The 20,242-nt window shown below is 31.8% G+C and overlaps 10 non-coding genes across 10 annotated transcripts; 7 read left to right on the top strand and 3 right to left on the bottom strand.

Moving 5' to 3' along the window:
* Positions 1-226: 226 nt before the first annotated feature.
* On the top strand, positions 227-308 carry Trnas-aga. The gene has a single exon. It is a non-coding gene; the product is annotated as a tRNA-Ser (tRNA).
* Positions 309-795: 487 nt separating this feature from the next.
* Trnas-aga lies at positions 796-877 on the top strand. The gene has a single exon. It is a non-coding gene; the product is annotated as a tRNA-Ser (tRNA).
* A 222-nt stretch (positions 878-1,099) lies between these two features.
* Trnas-aga lies at positions 1,100-1,181 on the top strand. Its single transcript has one exon. It is a non-coding gene; the product is annotated as a tRNA-Ser (tRNA).
* Positions 1,182-1,500: 319 nt separating this feature from the next.
* Trnas-aga lies at positions 1,501-1,582 on the top strand. Its single transcript has one exon. It is a non-coding gene; the product is annotated as a tRNA-Ser (tRNA).
* A 278-nt stretch (positions 1,583-1,860) lies between these two features.
* Positions 1,861-1,942, top strand: Trnas-aga. Its single transcript has one exon. It is a non-coding gene; the product is annotated as a tRNA-Ser (tRNA).
* Positions 1,943-2,273: 331 nt separating this feature from the next.
* Positions 2,274-2,355, top strand: Trnas-aga. The gene has a single exon. It is a non-coding gene; the product is annotated as a tRNA-Ser (tRNA).
* Positions 2,356-2,515: 160 nt separating this feature from the next.
* On the top strand, positions 2,516-2,597 carry Trnas-aga. Its single transcript has one exon. It is a non-coding gene; the product is annotated as a tRNA-Ser (tRNA).
* Positions 2,598-3,208: 611 nt separating this feature from the next.
* Trnas-aga lies at positions 3,209-3,290 on the bottom strand. The gene has a single exon. It is a non-coding gene; the product is annotated as a tRNA-Ser (tRNA).
* Positions 3,291-4,046: 756 nt separating this feature from the next.
* Positions 4,047-4,128, bottom strand: Trnas-aga. The gene has a single exon. It is a non-coding gene; the product is annotated as a tRNA-Ser (tRNA).
* An 840-nt stretch (positions 4,129-4,968) lies between these two features.
* On the bottom strand, positions 4,969-5,050 carry Trnas-cga. Its single transcript has one exon. It is a non-coding gene; the product is annotated as a tRNA-Ser (tRNA).
* Positions 5,051-20,242: the final 15,192 nt, after the last annotated feature.

The raw sequence follows: 20,242 nt of genomic DNA, 5'->3' as shown, positions 1-20,242 counted from the left end.
AAAGGTAATTTTTTGTTTATTTATTAAGTAATATTGAAAATCATCATATCTATTTTTGGATATTTATGAAATGGAAATTTTGGTGAGACATTTGATCGAAAAAATACCTCCCGCCATATTAACACAATTAGAAAAGTTTCGGCGAAGACTATAATCTCATATTTTTTAAGTTTTTTTTGCTTAAAGTTTATTTCAAAAATATATAGTTTAGCTTGAAAGATTATAAGCAGTCGTGGCCGAGCGGTTAAGGCGTCTGACTAGAAATCAGATTCCCTCTGGGAGCGTAGGTTCGAATCCTACCGACTGCGAGAAAGACAATTCTTTTAAAAAAATTTAAGAAATAATAAAGCAAATTTGGTGATTTTAACTGCTTAGATGTAAATTAAATTATAATTAAGTCTAAAGCAGATAAAATTTGCCACAAAACAACCTTTCACTTTTAATAAGATGACTCAAATCAATTTTAAATTAGTGGGTCAAGAAATAAACTAATCAAGTGCATCATTGAATATAATAATAAACTGGTTTCTAAACTAGTCCAAACGATATCATTTGAGATCATTATAAAATGCAAATAATTTGCGAAAAATGGATATATTCAGAAGCTATTAAATAAACTTGTTAAGAGCAACAGGACAGGTTTTAATAGATGGGGTCCAGTCCATCTATAAATATACATATTAAGTTAAGATTTAGTATAGAGTTTAAGATTTGCTTGAAAAATAAAGATTTTTTTTTACCAATTTTTAAGTCAATTTCCCATTGTGTTAAAATTTGTTTACAAAAGTGTTATAAGCAGTCGTGGCCGAGCGGTTAAGGCGTCTGACTAGAAATCAGATTCCCTCTGGGAGCGTAGGTTCGAATCCTACCGACTGCGAGTAAACACACTCTTTTTTTTACAAACTTTAGTTTTGCTGAATCTTGATTTCGATCTAATACTAATAAGCTAGATATTGTTAAGTATATTGACTTTATTATACCACTTTTTGGGTTCAAAATCTAGGCTTTAAGTTAGCTAAGGATCTCTCCATTTTCTGCATGAGTTTATAATAGTTTTTATACTCATATTAAACAGAGAACTCTCTGTGATAAGATATAAGCAGTCGTGGCCGAGCGGTTAAGGCGTCTGACTAGAAATCAGATTCCCTCTGGGAGCGTAGGTTCGAATCCTACCGACTGCGAAGAAACTTCTTTTAAAATCGTCTATAAAGAAATCTTGAATATATTCAGAACATGTTTTGAGATTGAAAAAATTTCTTTCAAAAACTTCTGAATATTGCATAACGCAATCTTAAAAAATGCAGTTAATCCGGTTTTGTTAAAAAAAAAGCATTTCCTAATAGTTCAGTTATAAATATTGTTGGTATTTAAAGGGTTTAAATTCCGAATAAAATGGAATAGATTACTTTTTTGTTAAAGATTCTTGAGATTTCTGATCAATTTGTTATAGATTTTCTTTCAGATTTTGTCTACTGCTGGATTGCGAAGTTAAAGTTATAAGCAGTCGTGGCCGAGCGGTTAAGGCGTCTGACTAGAAATCAGATTCCCTCTGGGAGCGTAGGTTCGAATCCTACCGACTGCGAGAAATTGTTTTTTTAACTAAAAAATCTATTAAAGAAATTGACAAATCATTGAATATTTTACCAAGAAAGCCTTAAATTTATAAAGTCTAGTCTTTCTTTTTGATTTTAGAATCACAATAAAATGGTTATGTTTAAAAACTTTAACTATTTGAGAATTACAAGATGTTATTGAAATGAGTAAAAGAGATGAAACTTTTAAATAGGGAGATACTAGGACTTTATAGTTTTCTGATTACGTTTTTTTTTTTTACCTCTAACATGCTGATTGAAACTATAAGCAGTCGTGGCCGAGCGGTTAAGGCGTCTGACTAGAAATCAGATTCCCTCTGGGAGCGTAGGTTCGAATCCTACCGACTGCGGGCTAAATAATCTTTTGTAAAAAGTGGTTTAAAGAAAACAGAATTGGTTAGTTAAGGGTCAGTGCAAATGTCATGGCTATAGATAGGATCTGTAGTGGGTAAAAGATAGACATACTTGGTTATAAAGGTTCTAAATATCTGGAATTTGGTAAGACCTGTTCATAGATAGATTTGTAAACTGTTTGAGGATGATATAATCCCAGGATTTCGGATAAGTTCTTAATAAAGGGTTTAATCTTTGGTTCACAATTTTTCTGATTTTTACTGTTTTTTATTTTTACTTTTTGAATTGAAATGTATTGATTAGTTGGCATAGGTTTTCGAGTTATAAGCAGTCGTGGCCGAGCGGTTAAGGCGTCTGACTAGAAATCAGATTCCCTCTGGGAGCGTAGGTTCGAATCCTACCGACTGCGAATAAAGATTTTTTTTTAAAGTTTTGCAATATCAATGACGATTCCTTTTTGTAAGAAATTCTAAATATTTCCTGAAAAATTAAGAAGTATTCAAGGATTCATTATATCTATATTGATAGAAATCTCATACTTTGAATTCTCATTTGGTTGACAAACAACTGCAGTTGTGGCCGAGCGGTTAAGGCGTCTGACTAGAAATCAGATTCCCTCTGGGAGCGTAGGTTCGAATCCTACCGACTGCGAAAAGTTATTTTTTAATGGAAATTAAAGGAAATGGTAAATCTACAAAGGGGATTGATTTCTTAATGAACTTTTTGACTTTATATAAAGGTTTTTTAGCAGAATTGAAAAATTTATGAAATTTTTCTGTTTTAAGCTAAAATGTCTAAACTAAGGTGTGCTATTTAGCTGTTCTTTTAACTCTTTACTCAAAAATATCTGTTATACTTTTTTTTGTTCTTCTCTAAGTTATTATTAAAATTCCAGTTAAATATTTATACACTTACCTTTTCTTCCAAGATAGCTTCCCGCCCCTTCTTAAAAAGTGGTTTCCTTTTTCCCTCATGTTTATATTTCGTGTTTAACTGCAATAAAATTAAATAAAACAAATTCATTCAAAACGTTTGTAGCATTTGATTAAATTATTAATTCTTGACGGAAAATTTTAAAGATTAAAAAAATGAAATATATGTATAATTTGTTGGTTACTCATACTAATTACTACTTTCCGGTTAAGGAAATCAACCAAGTGTGTTAAAAGGAAAAACAAATCAAAAAGAAATGTGCGGAAAAAGGGGAAAATAACAAGATTTATAAAGTACTTTAAATAAATTTTCCAAAAAATTAGTTTTCCCGCAGTCGGTAGGATTCGAACCTACGCTCCCAGAGGGAATCTGATTTCTAGTCAGACGCCTTAACCGCTCGGCCACGACTGCTTATACTAATTATAAACAAAATATGTCTCTACAATCCCTCTTAAAGAAAGAAGCTTATTATTCAACTTAACCTGCTACTACCTACTGTAGCGCTACTTTCAATTATTAATTCTCACAGTTAAAGAAAAATCATGAAAAAATCGCATTTTTATATTAAAATGCAACCATATTGCAGCTTAAAACTCAAGGGGAAATTATCATACACATCATTATATAAAGTGTTCATCAAAAAATCTCTCAAGGCCCCCCGCATTCTCCACACTGAAACCTCCCCTCTTCACACTTTTTAACAGTATTTTCTTGCCTGTCTTTTAACACACCAAAAAACACTGTTGCACTTTTATAAATTATTAGTGTAACCCATAATTTAAGACATCATAAACACATCGTAAATTTTGTAAAACAAAATTAAAGATATAGAAACAAAATTATGAATTTTAAACAAAAGATATAAAAAGAGAAATGTGTCTGAATGTCTGTAGTAATTATGATGATTTTTTACTGATTTAATTCTATACGCAGCAGCGCTACTTAAATCATCATGCAGGCAGCAAGAATAGAATAAATTATATTGTGTAGGCACTTGCCACACATTGCATTAACTGTTTCAATAGCGAACTGAGGCATGAAGGGGGAAGGGTTTTAATTTAGAGCTCTTTCCATGATCATCTCATTACATGACCTTTAATTAAAACCCTTATAAACAAACATTGTTTAACTTTGAAAGCTATTTAATAATATAAAAGAAATCTTTCTCGCAGTCGGTAGGATTCGAACCTACGCTCCCAGAGGGAATCTGATTTCTAGTCAGACGCCTTAACCGCTCGGCCACGACTGCTTATAGTTTTCAATATCTAGAATATCTATTTATTTAATGTTCATCAAATTTTATATTTATCCTTTCAATGTCCAAATTTCGAATTATACTTTTTTAACTTTTCTAGAATTTTTCAAAATTTTGTAGAATTTTTTCAAAATTTTCTAAAATTTTTCAAAATTTTCTAGAATTTTTAAAAATTTTCTAGAATTTTCCAAAATTTTCTAGAATTTTTAAAAATTGTCTAGAATTTTTCAAAATTTTCTACAACTTTTCAAAAATTTTCTAGAATTTTTCAAAATTTGCTAGAATTTTTCTAGAATTTTCCAAAATTTTCTAGAATTTTTAAAAATTGTCTAGAATTTTTCAAAATTTTCTACAACTTTTTAAAAATTTTCTAGAATTTTTCAAAATTTGCTAGAATTTTTCAAAATTTGCTAGAATTTTTCAAAATTTTCTAGAATTTTTCAAAATTTTCTAGAATTTTTCAAAATTGTCTAGAATTTTTCAAAATTTTCTACAACTTTTCAAAAATTTTCTAGAATTTTTCAAAACTTTTTAAAATTTTTTGAAAATTTTCGAAATCTTTTAAAACTTTCTAAAATTGTTTAAAAGATTTTCAAAATTTTTTAAAAGTTTTAAAATTTTTTTAATTTTCGAAATCTTTTAGAAATTCTCAAAATGTTTTAATAAATTTCTTTAAGAAAGCAAAAAATATTTAAAATAAAAAACTTTTTCAAAATTTTCTAGAATTTTTTAAAATTTTTTCAAACAAATTTCGAAATTTTTTAAAAGTTTTCAAAATTTTTTAATAAATTTGCTTAAAAAAGGAAAAAAATATCTTACAAAAAAAAACTATTTCGCAGCCGGTAGGATTCGAACCTACGCTCCCAGAGGGAATCTGATTTCGAGTCAGACGCCTTAACCACTCGGCCACGACTGCTTGTGATGTCCTTAAACAAAAACCCATACTTGAGAATGCAAACGTAAGCATTAATATATTCAAGGATAACTTGATTTAAATGTTTAAAATGAAACGTCTAAAAACAGAAATTGTTTTCTAAAAATGAAACAGACTATGGATGACTATAGACGGTCTATAGTACAGACTATAGTGGGTCTATAGTACAGCTTATAGAGGGTCTATAGTACAGACGGTAGTCGCTATATAGTATAGACTATAGACGTTCAATAGTACAGACTGTAGTCGCTCTATAGTACAGACTATAGTCGCTCTATGGTACATACTATAGTCTCTCTATAGTACAGACTGTAGTCGCTCTATTGTACAGACTATAGTCGCTCTATAGTACAAACTATAGTCGCTCTATAGTACAGACTATAGTCGCTCTATAGTACAGACTATAGTCGCTCTATAGTACAGACTATAGTCGCTCTATAGTACAGACTATAGTCGCTCTATAGTACAGACTATAGTCTGCCTATAGTACAGACTATAGTCGCTCTATAGTACAGACTATAGAAGCTCTATAGTACAGACTGTAGTCGTTCTATATTACAGACTATAGTCGCTCTATAGTACAGACTATAGTCGCTCTATAGTATAGACTATAGTCGCTCTATAGTACAGACTATAGTAGCTCTATAGAACAGACTATAGTCGCTCTATAGTACAGACTATAGTCGCTCTATAGTACAGACTATAGTCGCTCTATAGTACAGACTATAGTCGCTGTATAGTACAGACTATAGTCGCTCTATAGTACAGACTATAGTCGCTCTATAGTACAGACTATAGTCTGCCTATAGTACAGACTATAGTCGCTCTATAGTACAGACTATAGTCGGTCTATAGTACAGACTATAGTCGCTCTATAGTACAGACTATAGTCGCTCTATAGTACAGACTATAGTCGCTCTATAGTACAGACTATAGTCGCTCTATAGTACAGACTATAGTCGCTCTATAGTACAGACTATATTCGCTCTATAGTACAGACTATAGTCGCTCTATAGTACAGACTATAGTCGCTCTATAGTACAGACTGTAGTCGCTCTATAGTACAGACTGTAGTCTGTCTATAGTACAGACTATAGTCGCTCTATAGTACAGACTATAGCCGCTTTATAGTACAGACTATAGTCGCTCTATAGTACAGACTATAGTCTGCCTATAGTACAGACTATAGTCGCTCTATAGTAAAGACTATAGTCGGCCTATAGTACAGACTATAGTCGCTCTATAGTACAGACTATAGTCGCTCTATAGTACAGACTATAGTCTGCCTATAGTACAGACTATAGTCGCTCTATAGTAAAGACTATAGTCGGCCTATAGTACAGACTATAGTCGCTCTATAGTACAGACTATAGTCGCTCTATATTACAGACTATAGTCTCTCTATATTACAGACTATAGTCGCTCTATAGTACAGACTATAGCCGCTCTATAGTATGGACTATAGTCGCTCTACTGTATAGACTATAGCCGCTCTATAGTAAGGACTATAGTCGCTCTACTGTATAGACTATAGACTTGCTATAGTCTGTATTATAGACTATTACCTTAATGCTCATTATTATCAATTAACAAATTAATTGAAAATCCTAAGAGTTTTCATTCTTTTTCCCTTCTTTCCTTTCCAATTCAATTCCTTTGTCTCTAAGAGTTTATTAACCCCCCTTCGTTAACCAAGCTAATTTGCTGGCAGCAGCAAAAGTAAAACAAAAACGAGGAAAAAAAAACTGCAACATTTGTCACGTGTCATAAAACAATGCAATTGTCATTATGATGACATGTTAACTCAAGTGTTGATTTTAAACACTCTGCTTGGTTGCATTCGTCATACGTCATCATCACCATTCTCGTCTTAATTATGAAATTGCCAACATATTTTAAACCGGGCCAAATTGAGGCACTTTTAATGCACCGCACTTACACAAATCTTAAATTACAAAAGATTGTTAATTATACAATTAGTTGGCTTAAGAAAAAAACAAAGGAATTTTTGAACCTAATTGTTTTGCGCTTTAACCCTTAAAAGTGCTGAAAGGAAATTTTATTAAAATTTTTATATTTAAAAAAACTGTCTATATTTTTATACTATAAATAATTAAAACCCCACCTGGGATTATTATGAATTTAACCAATCATTTAGCTGGGGATTTTTTTTTTTTGCCTTTTAAAATTTTATTTTGCGATTAATAATTTAGCAGACAAATTGCCATAAATTAAATGGAATTTTTATTTATCACACAATCCATACCCTCCACCCAACCAAAAACATTATCAATGTGCATTAATTTTAATTAAAAATTTAAATGTTTTTAATTATATGTTCAAAAAAGGGATTAAAATTGAAAAAAAGAAAAAAAGTGGTTTATAGCAATAAATATAAAATAATTTAAAATAATATAATCACAAATCTATAGTAAGTCGCGATTATAGTTAGTCTATAGTCCCGACTATAGCTCGTATATAGTCCCGACTATTCTTAGTCTATAGTCCCAACTACACTTAGTCTATATTCCCGACTATAATTAGTGTATAGTCACGACTATAGTAAGTGTATAGTCCCGACTATAGTAAGTGTATAGTCCCGACTATAGTTAGTCTATAGTCCCGACTATAGTTAGTCTATAGTCCCGACTATAGTTAGTCTATAGTCCCGACTATAGTTAGTCTATAGTCCAGACTATAGTTAGTCTATAGTCCCGATTATAGTTAGTCTATAGTCCCGACTATAGTTAGTATATAGTCCCGAATATAGTTACTATATAGTCCCGATTATAGTTACTATATAGTCGCGACTATAGTTAGTCTATAGCCCTGCATATAGTTAGTGTATAGTCCCGACTGTAATTAGTCTATAGTCCCGACTATAGTTAGTCTATAGTCCCGACTATAGTTTGTCTATAGTCTCGATTACAGTTAGTCTATAGTCCGACTATAGTTAGTATATAGTCCCGAATATAGTTACTATATAGTCCCGATTATAGTTACTATATAGTCGCGACTATAGTTAGTCTATAGCCCTGAATATAGTTAGTGTATAGTCCCGACTGTAATTAGTCTATAGTCCCGACTATAGTTAGTCTATAGTCCCGACTATAGTTTGTCTATAGTCTCGATTACAGTTAGTCTATAGTCCCGACTATAGTTAGTATATAGTCCCGAATATAGTTACTATATAGTCCCGATTATAGTTACTATATAGTCGCGACTATAGTTAGTCTATAGCCCTGAATATAGTTAGTGTATAGTCCCGACTGTAATTAGTCTATAGTCCCGACTATAGTTAGTCTATAGTCCCGACTATAGTTTGTCTATAGTCTCGATTACAGTTAGTCTATAGTCCCGACTATAGTTAGTATATAGTCCCGAATATAGTTACTATATAGTCCCGATTATAGTTACTATATAGTCGCGACTATAGTTAGTCTATAGCCCTGAATATAGTTAGTGTATAGTCCCGACTGTAGTTAGTCTATAGTCCCGACTATAGTTAGTCTATAGTCCCGACTATAGTTAGTCTATAGTCCCGACTATAGTTAGTCTATAGTCCCGACTATAGTTAGTCTATAGTCCCGACTATAGTTAGTCTATAGTCCCGACTATAGTTAGTCTATAGTCCCGACTATAGTTAGTCTATAGTCCCGACTATAGTTAGTCTATAGTCCCGACTATAGTTAGTCTATAGTCCCGACTATAGTTAGTCTATAGTCCCGACTATAGTTAGTCTATAGTCCCGACTATAGTTAGTCTATAGTCCCGACTATAGTTAGTCTATAGTCCCGACTATAGTTAGTCTATAGTCCCGACTATAGTTAGTCTATAGTCCCGACTTTAGTTAGTCTATAGTCCCGACTATAGTTAGTCTATAGTCCCGACTATAGTTAGTCTATAGTCCGACTATAGTTAGTCTATAGTCCCGACTATAGTTAGTCTATAGTCCCGACTATAGTTAGTCTATAGTCCAGACTATAGTTAGTCTATAGTCCCGACTATAGTTAGTCTATAGTCCCGACTATAGTTAGTCTATAGTCCCGACTATAGTTAGTCTATAGTCACGTCTACAGTTCCGACTATAGTAGGTATATAGTCTCAACTATAATTGGTATATAGTCCCGACTATAGTTGGAATATAGTCCCGACTATAGTTAGTCTATAGTGCCGACTATAGTTAGTCCATAGTCCCGACTATAGTTAGTCTATAGATCCGACTATAGTTAGTCTATAGTCCCGATTATAGTTAGTCTATAGGCCCGACTATAGTTAGTCTATAGTCCTGATTATAGTTAGTCTATAGATCCGACTATAGTTAGTCTATAGTTCCGACTATAGTTAGACTAAAGTACCGACTATTGTTAGTCTGTAGTACCGACGATAGTTAGTCTATAGGTAGTCTATAGTGCCGACTATACTATTTCTGTAGTACAGACTATAGTCGTTCTACAGTACAGATTATAGTCGGTTTATAGTACAGACTATAGTCGGTCAATAGTACAGACTATAGTCGGTCTGTATTACTTACTATAGTCGGTCTATAGTATAGACTATAGTCGGTCTATAGTACAGACTATAGTCGGTCTATAGTATAGACTATAGTCGGTCTATAGTATAGACTATAGTCGGTCTATAGTATATACTATAGTCGGTCTATAGTATAGACTATAGTCGGTCTATAGTACAGACTATAGTCGGTCTATAGTACAGACTATAGTCGGTCTATAGTACAGACTATAGTCTGTCTATAGTACAGACTATAGTCGGTCTATAGTACAGACTATAGTCGATCTATAGTACAGACTATAGTCGGTCTATAGTACAGACTATAGTCAGTCTATAGTGCAGACTATAGTCGGTCATTGTATAGTATATAGTCGGTCTATAGTATAGACTATAGTCGGTTTATAGTACAGACTATAGTCAGTCTATAGTATAGACTATAGTCGGTCTACAGTATAGACTATAGTCGGTCTATAGTATAGACTATAGTCGGTCTATAGTATAGACTATAGTCGGTCTATAGTATAGACTATAGTCGGTCTATAGTATAGACTACAGTCGGTCTATAGTATAGACTATAGTCGGTCTATAGTATAGACTGCAGTCGGTCTACAGTGCAGACTATAGTCGGTCTATAGTATAGACTATAGTCGGTCTATAGTATAGACTATAGTCGGTCTATAGTATAGACATAGTATAGACTATAGTCGGTCTATAGTGCAGACTATAGTCAGTCTATAGTGCAGACTATAGTCGGTCTATAGTATAGACTATAGTCGGTCTATAGTGTAGACTATAGTCAATCTGCAGTCAAGAATTTAAACGTTCAATAGTTAAATTTTTCTGCTTACAAAATTGTTAAACCAAATGTTCCCTTAACCCACTTCTTTATTTTGCCAATTCCTAAGCAACTATAAGTTAAAATTTTGAAATTAAATTTAAAACTAAGGGCTCAGTCAATAAAGGAATGATGTTATTGGTAATTTTTTTCTTTAAGCAACTTAATAAAATTGTTTACAGTTCATTGTACACAAAAAGCTTTAATTACAATTTCAAATGCATTTTAAACAAAAAAAAAAGCTAAACGACGTGATTTTTGTTTTAAAAACCTTTTTTTTTCTACAAAAAGACACTAATTAGCATGCAGTTGTAGGTCTAGAAAATCAACAGCTACAATAACAACAACTAGAGTAGTAAGTAGTAGTAATATTAACAACAACATTTGTAGTATGGTCTATAATAATAATGTTGATGATGATGATGACGATGATGGTGCTGGTGATGTGGTGATGATGATGATCATGATGGTTTTAAGTTGGTCGGTAGGTTGTTTGTCTGTAATAATAATGGATTTCTTGATTGGTTGACAATCCGGCCCGGCACGTACAACTTATAATAAAAATATTTGCTACAACTAAGTCCGTTTAACCATACATACGTCCATCCATCTATCCAGCCATCCGTCTGTCCAGTTTTGAATGCATTAAACTTGCAAATGTTGCTGTTGTTGTTGCTGCTCATGTGCATAATGAAAAATATGTACGCGCATGCGCTGAGCTCTTATAAAGAAGAGGGAAAATACACACATAAAATTGTAATTTTTATTTTTAAACTTTTTCAAGGTTAATTGTATTAAAAGTACTACACAAGACTCTTATTCCCCCAGTTTTTTTACTTTTTTCTTTTGAAATGTTAATTCGTTTTTTTGTCAAAAACCACAAAACATTAATTTGGATTGACTGTTAAGAAGACAAATTTATTTCAAATGAAAGTGAAAAGTTTGTCACACTCTTAATGTTTAAAAAAATTAAAAGCTAATTTGAAAACTAATCAGTTCAAATTTACAGACATGTTTGTAATACCAAAAAAATAGTTGATAGAAATCTTGCAAAACTATTAAAATTTAATGGACTGTAATTAGTCGAGAGATAATTTTTAATAGAAATGTAGTTTGCTAACAAATAGGTCTAGTTTTCTTTAAATTACTTTAAATTCCCAATGCATAAATCTTCTTTTTATATAAATTTTTATGTGAATTCATTTCAAAATATTCCACACTTTTAAGTGACACATTACTGACCATACTCAATAAATAAATAAATAAAAAAAAAAAAATAATATAAAATATAAAACAATTATTTGTTTAACAATTATTGAAGCATTTCTAGACAATGACCTTTGTCAATGAAGTGTATGAGTAGAAAAAAAGCTTTGGAATTTCATAAAAGCTCAGTACTGATAAAGTTAAAAACAACAAAACAAATAAATACAATAACAACAAAAACATTCAAATCAAAGAATTTAAAGAAATTCTCAACGCCCTATAGTATGGAATATAAAATGACTATAGATTGACAACAATAGTCTCGACTGCAGATTTACTAAAGCCTGGACTATAGATTGATTATAGTCTGCATAAAAAAATAACTAAAATCTGGACTATAGACTGACTAGAGTCTAGACTATAGATTAACTATAGTCTGCACAATAGATTAACTATAAACTGGACTACAGATTAACTAAAAATTAACTATAGTCTGGACTATAGACTAACTATAGTCTGGACTATAGACTAACTATAATCTGGACTATACACTAACTATAGTCTGGACTATGGACTAAATATAGTATGGAGTATAGACTAACTATAGTCTGGACTATAGACTAACTACAGTCTGCACAATAGATTAACTATAAACTGGACTACAGATTAACTAAAAATTAACTAAAAATTAACTATAGTCTGGACTATAGACTAACTATAGTCTGGACTATAGACTAACTATAATCTGGACTATAGACTAACTATAGTCTGGACTATAGACTAACTATAATCTGGACTATACACTAACTATAGTCTGGACTATAGACTAACTATAGTATGGACTATAGACTAACTATAGTCTGGAATATAGACTAACTATAGTCTGGACTATAGACTAACTATAGTCTGGACTATAGACTAACTATAGTCTGGACTATAGACTAACTATAGTCTGGACTATAGACTAACTATAGTCTGGACTATAGACTAACTATAGTCTGGACTATAGACTAACTATAGTCTGGACTATAGACTAACTATAGTCTGGACTATAGACTAACTATAGTCTGGACTATAGACTAACTATAGTCTGGACTATAGACTAACTATAGTCTGGACTATAGACTAACTATAGTCTGGACTATAAACTAACTATAGTCTGGACTATAGACTAACTATAGTCTGCACTATAGACTAACTATAGTCTGGACTATAGACTAACTATAGTCTGGACTATAGACTAACTACAGTCTGGACTATAGACTAACTATAGTCTGGACTATAAACTAACTATAATCTGGACTATAGACTAACTATAGTCTGCACTATAGACTAACTATAGTCTGCACTATAGACTAACTATAGTCTGGACTATAGACTAACTATAGTCTGGACTATAGACTAACTATAGTCTGGACTATAGACTAACTACAGTCTGGACTATATACTAACTATAGTCTGGACTATAGACTAACTTTAGTCTGGACTATAGAGTAACGATAGTCTGGACTAAAGTATAACTATAGTCTGGACCATAAACTAACTATATTCTGGACTATAGACTAACTATAGTCTGGACTAAAGACTAACTATAGTCTGAACTATAGACTAACTATAGTCTGGACTATAGACTAACTATAGTCTGGACTATAAACTAACTATAGTCTGGACTATAGACTAACAATAGTCTGCACTATAGACTAACTATAGTCTGGACTATAGACTAACTATAGTCTGGACTATAGACTAACTATAGTCTGGACTATAGACTAACTACAGTCTGGACTATATACTAACTATAGTCTGGACTATAGACTAACTATAGTCTGGACTATAGACTAACTTTAGTCTGGACTATAGACTAACCATAGTTTGGACTATAGACTAACTACAGTCAGTACTATAGATTAACTATAGTCTGTACTATAGACCAACTATAGTCTGGACTATAGAGTAACTATAGTCTGAACCATAAACTAACTATATTCTGCACTATAGACTAACTATAGTCTGGACTAAAGACTAATTATAGTCTGGACTAAAGGCTAACTATTGTCTGGACTATAGACTAACTATAGTCTGGACTATAGACTAACTATAGTCTGGACTAAAGAATAACTATAGTCTAGACAAAAGAATAACTATAGTCTGGACTATAAACTAACTATAGTCTGGACTATAGACTATCTATAGTCTGGACTATAGAATATCTATAGTCTGGACTAAAGACTATCAATAGTCTAACTATAGTCTGGACTATAGACCAAAAAATAATCTGGACTCTAGACTGAATATAATCTGGCCTATAGACTAACTATAGTCTGGACTAAAGACTACATATAGTCTAGACCATAGACCATCTGTAGTCTGGACTATAAACTATCTTTAGTCTGAACAATAGGTTATCTATAGTCTGGACTATAGACTATCTATAGTCTGGGCTGTAGACTACCTATATTCTGAACTATAGACTATCTATATTCTATATTCTATAGACTATCTGTAGTTTGGACTATAGACTGTATATATAGACTATAGACTATCTATAGTCTGGACAATAGACTATCTATAGTCTGGACTATAGACTATCTACAGTCTGGACTATAGACTATCTATAGTCTGAACTATAGACTATCTATAGTCTGGACTATATACTATCTATAGTCTGGACTATAGACTATCGACAGTCTGCACTATATACTATCTATAGTCTGGACTATAAACTATCTATAATCTAGACTATAGATTATTTATAATCTGGACTACAGACTATCTATAATTTAGACTTTCGACAGTCTGGACTATGGACTATCTATAGTCTGGACTATAGAATATCTATAGACTGGAATATAGACTATCTATAATCTGGACAATAGACTATCTATAGTCTGGACTATAGACTATTATTATAGACTGACTATAATCTAGACCAAATATAATTTTATTAAATAATTGTCTAATTATCTCTTACTTTTGTTAAGCACTATCTTTATTTGATGCCTTATTCTCATTCTGTATGTACAAAACACTTGCACTTTGTTTAGGGAATTGATGATTTTTCTTTATTTGTAAAAAAAAATAAAACAGAAAAAACAACACAAGCAATCGTTGATGATGACGATCATGTCGTCCTCATCAATGCTTCTGTTGTTATTGCTGCTGCTGATGATGTTGTTGCAGCAGTCAAGACACACACAGCATTACAATGCAATTTCATTTAGAAAAAAAAAAAAACATTGTGAATTCATTGATCGTTCATTGACTCTTTTTTTATTTTGTTGTTTTTGTATTCGTTGTATTGTACGTTTTTCTTATTAAGGTTCGATTATTGTTTATTTTAGTAAATTTATTTATATTTGCTCATTTTGTTGTTGCTGTATTTCCATTCCAAGTAGAATTGTGTGTTAGTGTGTGCCAAAAGTATTTCGAGAGATATAAAAGCATTTTACAAAAACGATTTTAAAAATATTGTCTGTTTATTGCTCTCTAGGGAGTGTTGACAAAAAATTATAGTTTAACAAGTTTTAATTTATGAGTAACTGATTCTTTTTTTTTAATTTTTTTGCATTGTTGCACAATGGCTCTCATACGATGGCAATAATTTTAAAGTCAATGAACTTTTTCAGGGTGGAAGCTGGTGTGGAAGTGGAAATTAATATTTCTATTGAGCAATATCGGTTAACAAATGGCTATCAAAGTACCACTTAACGTACCAGTTATGGGCATTTTGTCAAATACTTTCTATAAGTGTCTAGAAGACAAACTGTTGCTTATGCTACAATTGTTATAATTTTGAACCATTTTCCTCTATACTGTTTTATTTTGATCAAAAATTTCTGTTGCTATCCTCGTATTAACTACACTTTTTACTAAGTAGGTAAATATAACATGACCTCTGCTAAAAACTGGAACTAAAAAGTCAAAATCATGCTGCTAATACTAAAACATGAAAAGAACTAAATGTTCCTTAAGAAACCAGCATCAACGAACACAAAACACCCTTTACATAACATGTCTTAAACGCTCATAATTTAGAGAAAATCTGCCCAAAGCTCAAACCTACATTAAACTCTCAACCGAAGATTTTCACCGATTTAATTCAAAATTTTATAGATTCAATCTTCCTAGAACAACTCCTTCCCCCATTAATAAATTGACTTTTTTTCTCACGTAGCTCACTAGATAAATATACTCCACCATAAGATTCTATCTTTAAAAAAAGTAACCAAAACCGAACAGCATGATGTAAAAAAAGACCAGCAAACCAAAAAACAACTACAAAAATCGAAATTGAAAAACTAAAGAATCGTTGAGTATTAAAAAGAGTCTTTAGAAAGAAAAAAAGCAACAAGTACAGTCATGCCATTCTTTTTTTATTTATTGCTATTTTTATATACAATATTCTGTTGTTGGAGTTGTAGTTGTTGCTGTAATATAACCAAAAGCCAAAATAGGATTCATATTGTAAACGTGAAACAATAAGGAGGCCTTGAAAGAAAAACTATTCTTATTCTTAGACTAGACTAGACTATTGACTAGACTATAGACTAGACTATAGACTAGACTATAGACTAGACTATAGACTAGACTATAGACTAGACTATAGACTAGACTATAGACTAGACTATAGAATAGACTAGACTATAGACTAGACTATAGACTAGACTATAGACTAGACTATAGACTAGACTATAGACTAGACTATAGACTAGACTATAGACTAGACTATAGACTAGACTATAGACTAGACTATAGACTAGACTAAAGACTAGACTATAGACTAGACTATAGACTAGACTAGACTAGACTATAGACTAGACTATAGACTAGACTATAGACTAGACTATAGACTAGACTATAGACTAGACTATAGACTAGACTATAGACTAGACTATAGACTAGACTATACACTAGACTATATACTAGACTATAGACTAGACTATAGACTAGACTATAGACTAGACTATAGACTAAACTATAGACTAGACTATAGACTAGACTATAGACTAGACTATAGACTAGACTATAGACTAGACTATAGACTAGACTATAGACTAGACTATAGACTAGACTAGACTAGACTATAGACTAGACTATAGACTAGACTATAGACTAGACTATAGACTAGACTATAGACTAGACTATAGACTAGACTATAGACTAGACTGTAGACTAGACTATAGACTAGACTATAGACTAGACTATAGACTAGACTATAGACTAGACTATAGACTAGACTATAGACTAGACTATAGACTAGACTATAGACTAGACTATAGACTAGACTATAGACTATAGACTAGACTATAGACTAGACTATAGACTAGACTATAGACTAGACTATAGACTAGACTATAGACTAGACTATAGACTAGACTATAGACTAGACTATAGACTAGATTATAGACTAGACTATAGACTAGACTATAGACTAGACTATAGACTAGACTATAGACTAGACTATAGACTAGACTATAGACTAGACTATAGACTAGACTATAGACTAGACTATAGACTAGACTATAGACTAGACTATAGACTAGACTATAGACTAGACTATAGACTAGACTATAGACTAGACTATAGACTAGACTATAGACTAGACTATAGACTAGACTATAGACTAGACTATAGACTAGACTATAGACTAGACTATAGACTAGACTATAGACTAGACTATAGACTAGACTATAGACTAGACTATAGACTAGACTATAGACTAGACTATAGACTAGACTATAGACTAGACTATAGACTAGACTATAGACTAGACTATAGACTAGACTATAGACTAGACTATAGACTAGACTATAGACTAGACTATAGACTAGACTATAGACTAGACTATAGACTAGACTATAGACTAGACTATAGACTAGACTATAGACTAGACTATAGACTAGACTATAGACTAGACTATAGACTAGACTATAGACTAGACTATAGACTAGACTATAGACTAGACTATAGACTAGACTATAGACTAGACTATAGACTAGACTATAGACTAGACTATAGACTAGACTATAGACTAGACTATAGACTAGACTATAGACTAGACTATAGACTAGACTAGACTATAGACTAGACTAGACTATAGACTAGACTAGACTATAGACTAGACTAGACTATAGACTATAGACTAGACTATAGACTAGACTATAGGCTAGACTATAGACTAGACTATAGACTAGACTATAGACTAGACTATAGACTAGACTATAGGCTAGACTATAGACTAGACTATAGGCTAGACTATAGACTAGACTATAAACTAGACTATAGGCTAGACTATAGACTAGACTATAGGCTAGACTATAGACTAGACTATAAACTATACTATAGGCTAGACTATAGACTAGACTAAAGACTAGACTATAAACAACATCATAGACTAGACTTAAGACTGCACTATATATTGTCTATAGTCAGCACGCGACTATAGTCTGGACTTTAGACTCATCTATAGTCTGGACTATAGACTCATCTATAGTCTGGACTATAGACTCATCTATAGTCAAGACTATAGACTCGCCTATAGTCTGCACCATAGGTACTTCTATAGTCTGGACTATAGACTTGTCTGAAGTTTAGTATTAAGCGGTCTAGTCTAGTGAGTCTTATGTTCTTGCACCTACCTTAATATATTTCCTCTATAGAAATCAGCCACAAAGCACTAGAGGTATGTGCATCTCAAAATAGCAAACAATAAACTCTATAAAATTCTATTCAATTCCTCGCTGCAACTTTGCAACTCATATGGTTGGCAAAAGTCTATAAAAATTCATAATGATTTCTTTGTATTGCTATTGTTGTTGCTGCTGCTACTGCAATTGTTGCTTGTATTTGGTAGCAACATTTTTATAAGTGCGTCATTAATTTAAGCAGTTTTTGTATATAACTGACTTAAATACTAAATAATCCCAAAGATTCCAGAGTCAGTTGATGTTGGACAGTGGCCATTTGGAACACTAGATTATATTTATTTTATTTTATGAATTTGTTGTTGTTTGTGGTTTTGAATTTTGTGTTATGAATACGAATGATTTGTGTTCCTTGAATTCCTATAGAGAAGTGTTTTAAGGAATGTGTATACATTGTTCGTGAGCTAAGAGTTTTTTTTATTATTTCTATGGTGGCATGTGTTGAAACTTTAAAATATTTTTTTCTCTTGTTATTTAATTTAATAAATTAATTACCAACAATTAGTTAAACATTGAGTTAAAGGAATTTTGCTTGTTTGTAACAAACGAGTACAATTAATATATTTATCTACAAACAACAAGAACAACTTGTTATTAGATAGAAATCTTGTATTTTAAAGTATTAAAGTAAATTTATTAAATTGTAGACTTTTGGGAGACTAGTTTATTTAATTGAATTCTCTTTCTACAATTGTTAACAATTAATTTGCAATTGTTTTTGGCAAATTGCAGATTCTCCTTCACATTTTTGTTTTGCTGAACCAGCAGAAAACCTTCGTTCTTTTTTATATTAATTTATTAATATTTTATTGTTTAACAATATTGAAATTATGATTATTATGCAGAAATGGTTTTTGTTGCAATAAATAACAACAGCCAATGAAAATGATAATGAATAATTAAAAAAAATGTATTGTTATTAATTAAACCTTTAAAGGTCAGTTGAAATTTTACAGAATACAGTCTAGTCTATAGTCTGACTTTAGTCTGGGTTATATACCGCTAGTATATACTGTATAGTCTGAACTATAGTCTTCTCTATCGTGTGGTCTACAGTCTAATCTATGGGTAAAGTTCGACTATAGCACAGGCAATAATCTAAACTATAGTATGTTCTATATTCTGCACTATGTGTAGTCTATGTCTCGCCCATAGTCTGGACTATAGTCTATAATCTATCTATAGTCTATATCTGGTGTTTAATCTTATCTATAGTCTAAAGTCTAGTCTATAGTCTAGTCTATAGTCTAGTCTATAGTCTAGTCTATAGTCTAGTCTATAGTCTAGTCTATAGTCTAGTCTATAGTCTAGTCTATAGTCTAGTATAGTCTATAGTCTAGTCTATAGTCTAGTCTATAGTCTAGTCTATAGTCTAGTCTATAGTCTAGTCTATAGTCTAGTCTATAGTCTAGTCTATAGTCTAGTCTATAGTCTAGTCTATAGTCTAGTCTATAGTCTAGTCTATAGTCTAGTCTATAGTCTAGTCTATAGTCTAGTCTATAGTCTAGTCTATAGTCTAGTCTATAGTCTAGTCTATAGTCTAGTCTATAGTCTAGTCTATAGTCTAGTCTATAGTCTAGTCTATAGTCTAGTCTATAGTCTAGTCTATAGTCTAGTCTATAGTCTAGTCTATAGTCTAGTCTATAGTCTAGTCTATAGTCTAGTCTATAGTCTAGTCTATAGTCTAGTCTATAGTCTAGTCTATAGTCTAGTCTATAGTCTAGTCTATAGTCTAGTCTATAGTCTAGTCTATAGTCTAGTCTATAGTCTAGTCTATAGTCTAGTCTATAGTCTAGTCTATAGTCTAGTCTATAGTCTAGTCTATAGTCTAGTCTATAGTCTAGTCTATAGTCTAGTCTATAGTCTAGTCTATAGTCTAGTCTATAGTCTAGTCTATAGTCTAGTCTATAGTCTAGT

The sequence above is a fragment of the Lucilia sericata genome, unplaced genomic scaffold (assembly GCF_015586225.1).
Source record: "Lucilia sericata isolate MDLA Ls3-8-SP2 unplaced genomic scaffold, ASM1558622v1 Contig001615F_arrow, whole genome shotgun sequence".
Lineage (NCBI taxonomy): Eukaryota > Metazoa > Arthropoda > Insecta > Diptera > Calliphoridae > Lucilia > Lucilia sericata.
Note: the sequence above shows the minus strand (reverse complement) of the source record. Positions and strands in the feature narration are given on the sequence as shown.